Here is a 10674-nt window from a genome sequence, read left to right on the forward strand (position 1 = left end):
CAACATTGACAACGTCTACCGCGACGGCTATCTTGCCCTGTGTGATGTGACTGGCACACCTCCACCTGTGATTCCTTGCAACATGTAATTCATGTTGCAACATGTTGCAACAGGTAATTGCAACATGTGCGGATGCGCACGCTGGAAGTTCTGTCTGCTCGTCAATTGAAGAAGGCAAGTGTACGACATAATTTAGATATTTTTCTTTTCAAGAACCTTTTAGCTTTGAAATAATGTTAATAATGTCTAGAAAATACGCATTATTGTTTAATATAATATTTACGTTAATTTAGCATTAATTATTAAGGAACTCTTTATGGACACTTTAGAACATGCTGATCTGGAATTTGAAAAAGAAATCAGAAATGTACACAGTCGACTTCAGGCCCCCGCCATTACGCGGAACGCCTCTCGCTGACTGATTCTTGTGGAACTATTGCGCAGATGCGATGAGAACCGGAGGCAGGTCCTCTGCATTCGTCGTCGGCTTCAGCCTGCTACTACAGCTGCTAGGGGCCGAGGCAAGCGCAGGGACCGACTGTAGCGGCCGAAAATGTCGGTGCACCCGGCTTCTGATTTCCCATGACCTCCTGGATTTGCTGGCATTTTAGAATTATTTTTAGCCACAGACACAGGTTGTTGTTGTTGCCTGTATTTTTTTTTTTTTGTTCTCGTTGAGCGTTTTCCTTTGACTCTGCTTTCGCTTCGCCGTATTGACTATAATTTTTCTGTGAATTAAAGACGCATTCTGTCCTTATAAACTTCGTTCCTCTCTTCCGCGTTTGGCTGCACGACAGGGAGATTTTACTGGTATCTGGCCTTCAGTGATAAAGTTGAGTGTTTGCGTCGGCGCTGCTTGTACTTTCGTGGTTGCTCATGCCACAGGGCTCTTGGCGTATTGGATTGTATATAATAAGGCTCGTTTGAAAATGAAATTTTTTTTCGTAGTTCAGCCCTGGTCCTGCGTTTTTGTGCCTCTCTTTCGTTCTTGTTGGTTCGCGCTGCCGCTTTACCCGATTGTGCTGAGCTGGGCGAGTTCGGCTCGTCTGTCACTTCTTCCTTTGTACTCATCCCTTTGTTGAGCTGAATTTTCCAAGCCATCCACACGCTATGCGAAGAAATTCGGAACGCCTCGAGGCGCCCTTAGCACAGGCGAGCGCTTGGAAAGAGCCAGCCGAATGTAGTAAAAGTGCCTGGTCTCAGCCGGTCGAATGTGCTGCGTTAGATACTATCAGCCTCTCTAATACAACAATAAGCGAAACGTTTACTGTGAGATTCGCTGCAAATGCTGACCATGCTGCAAGCCGTTAACGTCACGTGGATCACTCTGAACATTCATAACAATGCGATAACTGCAGAAAACAGCCGCCGGCCGTGCGCAGCTTGAGGAACATACTTGGAGATGACGGCGACCCAGTCGTGGGCTTCGCCCGCATGCAGCCACTCTCGTGCAGTTTGCCGACTCGTTTCATGATAGCGCACAGATCTACTGAGCGAACAGTCGTAGCTCGAGAGATACTATTAAAATAACACAAGAGAGTACAGCTTCTCGTTCCTGCCAACCCATGAAATCGCAGATGATTTTTTGCCTCACCGTCTCATGTCAGGTGCGTGATCTGTGCCTGAAGGGAAGGAAGGGAAGTTGAAACTTTATTTTCACTACTAGTTTTTCCTGCAGTTTGGGGACATCTTCAGAGACGTCTTGGTTCTGCCCCCAGGAGCCTTCTCTGTTGAAGTCGTCCGCCTCTAATCCATGGTCGGTTGCCCTCAGTCCAGGCCTCCGCTGGCCACTGCCGCCCGTTGAGCTCGCTGTGCTAGACCTTGTTGGTCTTCACAGCGGTCGCTGGACAGCAGGGTCTCCCACTGCTCCGCACTCGGGTTTTGTATTTTGGGGACCACGTCTATGTTTTGGCAGGCCCATGTGATGTGGTATAGAGTAGGTTTTTCTTCGCACCAGGGACATTTGTCCGTGTATATCCTAGGGTGCATTTTGTTTAGTATATGTAGGTTTGGGAAAGAGCCTGTTTGTAATTGTCTCCAAGTGACAGCTTCCTCTCTACTGAGAGATTTGTGCATTGGGGGATATCGCATTCTTCTGCCTCTATAGTTTTGTAGTATGGCCAAGCATTCACTGGGTGCTGGCGCGAGTTCCGCGGTCTCGTCGGATGCTCGCAATGTAACGTATCCTCGAGCTATACTGTCGGCCTCTTGGTTCCCTGCCACCCCCGTGTGCCCCGGTACCCACACATTTTTGTGTGGGATCTTGTCGTTTTCTTCTTTCTGGTTTTTAATTCTGTTGCCCGCTGCGAGGAGTATACGGAGCGCGTGACGGCATATCCTGCCATTCATGTAATTTCGGCAGGCTGTTTGAAAGTCCGTGAGTACTGATAGTGACCGCCCGGTTCTATAGCCCTCCGCCACCGATAGAGCAACGGCTACTTCCTCGGAATCTGTGCCTGAAAAAAATGCCTCTCCTGTAACCGAGAGTAGAGCAAGCATGAAATATTTACGGGCATAACACATTGGTTGTAGATGGTACTAGTCAAAATCTTGAAATGTGTCTAATATTCAACACACCACACCACACCACACTCTTCTTGTTGCGCCGAAGCGTTCGCCTGCAATAGTGCGGGCTTAGGTAGGCAGCCACGAATCGTGGCGGCCTTGTCGCTTTCGGGAGCGGCCGCATGATCGTGGCGTTGTCGGAAGGGGCGAGCAGTCTTCTGATGTGGCATGTCACTCGCAAAGAGATCGCTTTCCGCAATACGCTTCCTACCTCTCCTTTCATCAGGCTCCATTGCTCGGCTTAAGGAGCGGTGACGGTGGCGGCATTAAAATGCAGGACGCTGCAGAAGCTTACGCGTACACGACGAGACGCAGGCCTGACAAGAATGTACATGCAGCGCGTTCGAATACTCCGTTGGCGTGTATACATATGCCTACCAAAGGGGGAAACTTCATGAGCAGAAGGCCCAGCGGCCGGTCTTTTACATGCGTGAGTATGGGACCGCGGCGCCATCCTTGGGAACGGCGCGGAAGACGGCACTCTCTCTTAGAGAGTACCGTTAAATCTCGTCCGGTGCCCGGATGCTCTCGTTTCAGTGCCCGGATAAGTGGAATTCAGTGCCCGGATGAGTGGAATTCAGTGCCCAGGTGAGTGGAATTTCGTGCCCGGATGTTCGCTCTCGGTCTCGGCGTGACGTCACCACACTGTCGACAACGGGAGCTAAAAGCATTTCATAATTAAAATCACCGAGACACCCCACGACAAAGCTATGAGCGGGCTCGGCGGCACACTAGCTGGTCGCTAATGAGGAACTTGTGTAGCAGAGCGGCGTATAGATTCAGCGCACACCCCCGACCTGCCTTGTTGCACGATAACTTGAATAGGCCTGCGCGCTGGTTGTCTCTTTCTTCGGGGTAGGAGCGCCTAGAGTAGCCCTTTCTACTACGGCCAGAGCTTCTGCTGCTCTGATTTCATTTCGTCAGCAGCGTAATTCGCGCCGCAGCCGAACCGCATCACCAATGATATTTAAAAATTCGAATTGGTGGGATAGGACGGTGTACGTAAGAGAAATTTAACTCTATTTCCGATGAATATTGCGAACGAACAGCGCTCCATCGGATTAAGGAGTAAGGAGGTGGATAACACCGCCATATTTGACGTGTAGCATGTGTCAAGCATAAAGGAAACACGGCAACGCGCGATCCGTGCTTCTGTGAGCGGAAGCGTGGCCAGATGGCGAAAGTTTGCGCATGTGCGGAAAGCTCGAGAGGCGGCACCTATAACGCCTTTTCTAGTCCGTCGTCGCGCTCCTACTTGGCGGTTCTCGCGAATTTTATCTGGCAATATCAGACAGAGAAGCAGGCGACGGCGCGCAACAAAACAGTGGACGACATTACAAAACCAGGACCATAGGTAATCTAAAGTAAAAAGTTCATAGGAAAAGCAGTGTCAAGGGTAAAAGGATAAATACGACGGCAATAGAACAATTAGAAAGCAGCAGCAAGAACGAGAACATTCCTGTATTCACAAAATCTTCGAGAAACGTTAGTTACTCCTATGATAACTAAACTCAGAGCGTGCCAACCTATCTGTCACTGGCCTTTGAAATATTGCAGGCTTGAATGATTTCCCTGCCACATTTTTTTTTTGTTGAATAGCATCCAGCATTATTTTTGCAACCTCTGCTCTAGTAGAGCGTTAAGCTGGGCTTCATCGACGGATGCGCGTCTTGAAAATGACGTCACTGCGCCATAAAACACGCACAACCGAAACAGAAGTGCCGAGAACGCGTGCACTCACAACTGAATTTTATTCGATGATATGTATGCGCTAAAAAGAACAACGTGGTCATCGCTGCCAAATAGTTGCGGTCACATCCTCGAACCCAAAAATTGCGCTTCACTATCTGAAAGTTCAACGGAATGATCGCTAGGACACAGGTGTCGTATTTATCTTTATAATATAGGCTTCGAACAACTCTCAGGTACGGCGTCACTTTGCCTGTAAAAAAATTTATTCTTGTCTAGAAGCGGAAGGCGCAACTTCTCCAATTTTCTTTTCACGCACAACAATGCTTTTCAACGTGGGAATACTCACCAGAAGACTGTAAAATTCTTCCGTTACCATCTTTCATATAAATCAATTAAGTTGTCAGTCTGTCCGCGTCCCTTCCACTTCCCTTATAAAAATTTCTATAGACAGTCCATAGACTGTCTATAGACTTTAGTCTATGAAGTCTATAGACTGTCTATAGACAAATCCTTTAGACTGGTCTATAGACAGTCTATAGATTTATGGCCATACACTTTTAGTAGACTTTTGTCTATAGACAGTCTATACACAAATGTTTACTGAAAGTCTATAGGTCTATAGGAAGTCTATAGACACAGGTCTATAGACAGTCTATAGACGATCTATAGACTTATGGTCATACATTTCCTATAGAGCTGTCTATAGACCGTCTATAGACACTTGTCTATAGACGGACTATAGATGACCTATAGACTTATGGCCATAGACTTCCTGTAGATTACTGTCTATAGACAGTCTACAGACAAAAGTCTACTGGTCCAGTAGACAGATGTCTATAGACTGTCTATAGACATTCCATAGATGTGTGGCCTGGCAGTGCTATAGACCTTTGTCTATAGACAGTCTATAGACCTCTGTCTACTAAACTATTAGTAGACCATTATCTATAGACTGCCTATAGACTGTCCACAATCATTGAAAAAGGTCACCAGAAAGAGTTCACACATGAAACAATCAATATACTTACAAATTTAGTTTATTTCCAAGCTATCCAGGCTGGGAATATGCAATACATGCACCATAAGAATGCACCACAGTAACATAAAATTTTAAAGTAACAGTCCGGCTAGTTTCCTCAGAAGCATTCTTGTGGCCTGTTGTCTGCAGTAAATCATCCGGGCATGTTCACCTGTACAGCACAAAGGAAAAAAAAAATAATATAAGAGGAACTGAAAAAAAAATTCCCATTCCATCTCTACACATGTGCTTTACAATGCAAGGCATATCCTGGCTATGCCATTCTAGAAAGGCAATCTTGATCTTTTGGTTTGGTTTTATGGGGTTCAAAGACCCAAGGTGACACAGGCTACGAGACGCTGAAGTGAAAGGCTGGGGAATAATTTCGGTCACCTGTGCAGAGTACACAGGCCTTTAGCATTTTGCCTCTATTAAAATGCGACCGCCTAGGCTGGAATCGAACCTGCATATTTCAGGCCGCCAGGCGAACGTGATAGCCACTGAGCTATCACGCCGGCTCAATCATTTCAGTAAATACACGACAGATTATAAGTGTCGTCATAAAACATTGTAACAAAGACCCCTAATCCCTGGAGCACTCTACTCTGAATCCAGTACTGATATTGATTTCTGTATGGCAATACTGTTACAGCCAATACTGATCTCTTTATTGCAATCTTTTTACACTATTTGTAACAGAAGACTTCGAACAATTGTGCCACATATCTGCATTGACTCGCAAGGAGTTGTTAAGAATGCCACCTCCATAAAATACAGATTCAGTGCACCTTACAGAGGCATCCAAAAAGGAGAATATTGCAGCATTTATTCTTATAACCGCTATAGAAGAAGCGCTTCAGAATACCCTGCGTGAATTAAGCCTGGTACACCCGGCCAAATTTTTAACTGGCTCGGGTGTTGCATCGCTAAATGCACCTTGTAAAAAAAATTCAGGGGGCATTTTGGCTGTCTAAAGTGGGTAGAGGCGGAAGCGTTTTCCGCGCCACCTTCGCTGTTTCTGTGGCACTGGTGGCGTCGCATGTAATTGAGTACTAATTACTAAGTGATGACAAATCACTAATTAATGATTAATTACTGATTAATGCCTGAATACTAATTAACTGCTAATTAATGACGCTTAAGTTTCGCCTTTAGGAGTGGAACGCGACAGCGCGTTGTAGCGCTGCCAGGGAGTCCACGGGACGCCACCACCCGTTCGGCGCGATTCCTTGCCCTTTGAACGCAACGCTTTTTGAGGAAAGGAAATGGCGCAGTAATTCTCTGTCATCTCGGGGGACACCTGAACCGCACTGTAGAGGAAGGGAGGAAGTGGGAGTGAAAGAAGATAGGTAAAGAGGAGCCGTAATGAAGAAAATGAAAATTGTATTTGAGGAAAGGAAATTACGCAGTAACTGTGTCACAAAATTCAGGGGGGCACTTTTTTGACCTAAAGTGTGGTCACTGATGTGTGGTTAAGATGTTAAGCTTCGCCCCTAAGAGTGGAACGCGACAGCGTCTTGCAACGCTGCCAAGGAGTCCATAGAACGCCATCGCCCATTCGGTTCTACGCCTCGCCCGTCGGAAAATTGGTTTTTGAGGAAAGGAAATGTATCTGTCTCTCATTTGTCGGCGGACACCTAAACCTCACCGGAAGGGAATGGAGGAGGATGAGAGTGAGTGAAGACACCGTATTCACTAGACGCGCCTTTGTTCATTCCAAACCATCGAGCTGGCATGGCGGAGTGGATGCATGCTCGTCTCTCACGCCTAAGACCGGGGTTCGATTCCTAAGCTCGACCAATTTCTTAATCGGTTTTGTTCATTTATATGGCCTGACTAGTAAAACTAATTAGGCTAATTGGGTAATTAAGCAATTAACTAAGCTCAGTCCCACTTACTTGGAGCATCACTATACGATCCCTTCAATTGGTTGCATGGTTACTAGCCAAAGTACAATTGGCCCCGTTTGAAATTCGCGCACTGTGACGTCACGACCGTTTCCACCAATTGAAAAGCGTGACATTTTCTGTCGACAACTGCTGCTTACAACGATGAGACATTAAAGGCTTCCGCCTTAAAAAGTGCCTTTCGGCTACACTGCTGGCATATTCATGCTGTAATTTAACGAGTGAAATGTCATTTCGTGGTTCCTTTTTGTTCATATCATGTTTGAGTGCAGTACTTGCGTGTTTAGATCAACGTTATCAGAAACATTCGTCTGCCACTACGAACCGCTGAAACAAGCGGCATACGCAGCAATGGATCTGGTCCATATGGCCTCATCCTATGGGTAAAGTACCACTCCTTTCATGGCGGACAAGTCGTTTACCCAGATTAGTGCAAATGCGCCACCAGAACCATTGCTGCGTATTCCGCTTGTTTCGGCTCTTCGTAGCGGCAGACGATGAACATTTCTGATAACTTTGATCTAAACATGCAAGTACTCCACTCAAACATTATATGAACAAAAAGAAACTATGAAATGCCATCTCACGTGTCAAATTACAACATGAATATGCCAGCAGTGTAGCCAAAAGGCACCTTTTTACAAGGTGCATTTAGCGATGCAACACCTAAGCCAGTTAAAGATTTGGCCGAGTGTACGTAAGCCGATACTCAAACGGGCACAAGCTATACAAAACCAGCAGGCAGAAGCAACCAGTTCACCACAGATTTGCGCCTATAACTTGAAGCACAAAGACGGAACAGCATACTCGCACATCTGCGCGCGCGGGTTGCAGCGCTTCCATGCCGCGCTCATTATTCAGAAAACTAATACAGCGCACAGAGGCTGCAGCTGCGCCGTTTCAAAAGCAGTCGCGAGGTTGAGACAGCAAATTACTGTCACGATAAAATACCGTCTGAAATTCACTTAGTTCTTCCTTCACGTGCAGCTCCAAAAGCGCAGTAAAGAGGTGTGTTTCTTGCATGGAGGCAGCCTAACCCAACGCTGCTAGAAAAATCAGCGAAAGCATTGAACGTGCTCAAAGTAGGAAGTATTTCAATGAAACAATTAACGCCTTCAACAGGCGCATCTATAATAACACGAGAGCTTAATTTAATTTTAGGCGCAAATAAGCGGCGAGTCACATCGGCGATTTCGTAACGTAGCAGTCTGAAATCAGAAACACATACTTTGCCTCTCGCGCAAATGGTATTAGAAATCTGTGCACGCGTGAGCGGGATTCATGAACGAACCACTCGGAACGAAATGTAAGCCACCTCTTGTCGAGCCGACCTTTACCCAGCTTTCAAAATGAAGTGCCCGCAAGCCAGCGGCGGCGGCCAACGGCTCTGATGACAGACACGGACGAATCCATACGTGTGCAACGAAGGGGAGATGGGATGGAGCTCATGGGTTCTTCGCGGTGTTTGAGCACGCCGGCCATTCGCGCCGGCAACGAATTTTATTCACTCATCACACTACAAGCATTCCTCCAGCGCCGCTTGAATACAACTTTGACAAACATCTCGCGCTCCAGTCTATAGCGTTACAAGACACCTTTGCTGAAACGTCGGCGTCCACGACGCGCACCGAGCGAGCGTCCATACGTAGCAAGCAATGCACACCTCAAAAAGAACAGCACTCCATGGCCCAGACAGGCGATAACACAAAGATAAGAAAATAAATGTAATCCACCACTGAACGAGACTGTATGTAAGTACGTTTTCGGAGGTGCAAAGTAAATTGAGCTCACACGGCGCTAACTAACGCACAGTTAATTTCGGCCGTCATTCACAGGCTAAACGACATTTCTGGCCGCGCATCTACCTTGAAACACGAAAAATCTAGTAGACAGCTCGCGAGGAGCGGCTTATCATCAAGGGCATCGCACAGACTGCCTTTCCGCGCGTTAGTAAAGACAGCGGGACAGAGATAAGCGGCATTAGTCGAGAACCCGATGGCTTCCGCCTTAGAAACGAAGATAGGACGTTTGCAACTGCGCACATAATCTGTTCTGCACACACAGCTCTGCTTACAGTGGTTTAGGAGACCAAATGAATAAAATATAAACGTCTAGACTTACCGTAAGCGGACGATGAAGCTGGATTTTGAAGAAAACGTAATCCGCGAAAAACAGGCCAACGCCATTGATGCAGCCACGCACAGGGTTGTTTGCAGCCCGAATGATTTTCCGCCGTCTCGCGGTAAAATGGGTAAAACGTGAAACAGAAACCCATTTCACGGTCGTATCTTTATCGCTCGCACTCTTGCCGTGTGCAGCTTGATCTGATATCCAAGACCACAGAAGGCAATTGGTTTATAAGCTTAAATTCTTCGCTTACCCTCTAAAAATCTTATTGTTTTCGTGAAAACAGAACCGAAATCTAACTTCTTGTCGGTATACGCGCCACATCTCCCACCGAATAGTATGTGGTACAATTCTCAAATAATAGTTATAAGGTTGCATAGCATAACGTCTTTTTTGCGTGTGTTCGTGTTTAGAAAACTGATATGCGCCACATCAGCGTGTCATCGGCTCCGAAGCAACAAGTGCAAGGGTAGGAACGAAAAAATACTGGCTTTATGATTGTTGCGTCGCAGCACTTATTCACGTGAATACAAACTGCAAAGGTAGAAATGGCAAGATGTTAATCGCACAGAGGACCAGGCTCTTTGAAATTAATCTAAGATGTTTCTAAGGGATGGGCGCTTCATTGAATTTTCACACCCGTATTTCCCCCTTTATTTTCAGGACGTTTTAAAAAGAAATGTAGAACCGTTGATGAAATGTTTCTGATTTCAGCGCGTTGGACAGTAACGATAGAAAGATGGAATGGAATTGTGTAGAGCGATTCCTTTAAGGGACAGCGTATTCGTTCGATGTAGTACATTTTGCGGGCGCCCTTACTTCAAGAACGGCTGCTTTTCCTCGGCTTACTTGTTAGCATTAAATATCTAATTGTATTGACAATATACGTCACGGTATAACGAAAAGGAGCTTGTCAATGCTCCTGAAAACAATATACAGGAGGGTGTTGTAATGGCCTTAAGCAATACTTTTTAATTTCCGTAATAGCGAAGGAGCTAGGGGACTCCCGACATAGTTGCGGTCACTAGATGCAGGTCCCCTCAACATGCAGTGCAAAAAGAAATTGACATTGTTCTGGACTTAGTCGAAAGTCAGTGTATCGAACATTGTTAAATAAAATTACGATGGTTATAGACTGGTCTATAGGCAGTAGACTATATATAGTTACAGTCTATAGACAAAAGGAAATTGAGGTAGTTGTAGACTGTAGTCTATAGAGAGTCTATAGACCGTCTATAGACGAAAGGAAATTGAAGCAGCTATAGACCGTAGTCTACAGAGAGTCTATAGACCGTCTATAGACAAAAAGAAATTGAGGCAGCTATAGACTTTGGTCTATAGAGAGTCTATAGACCGTCTATAGAC

At 46.0% G+C, this 10674-nt stretch overlaps 1 long non-coding RNA gene across 1 annotated transcript; it reads right to left on the reverse strand.

Annotated features, from left to right (window-relative positions):
• Positions 1-5278: 5278 nt before the first annotated feature.
• Positions 5279-9597, reverse strand: LOC149327136 (uncharacterized). The gene is made up of 2 exons (XR_016286214.1): positions 9304-9597; positions 5279-5447 (listed from the first exon to the last, which is right to left on the reverse strand). It is a non-coding gene; the product is annotated as an uncharacterized LOC149327136 (long non-coding RNA).
• Positions 9598-10674: the final 1077 nt, after the last annotated feature.

This window comes from Amblyomma mixtum, chromosome 10 (genome assembly GCF_055824585.1).
Source record: "Amblyomma mixtum isolate Tamu chromosome 10, ASM5582458v1, whole genome shotgun sequence".
NCBI classification, from domain to species: Eukaryota; Metazoa; Arthropoda; class Arachnida; order Ixodida; family Ixodidae; genus Amblyomma; species Amblyomma mixtum.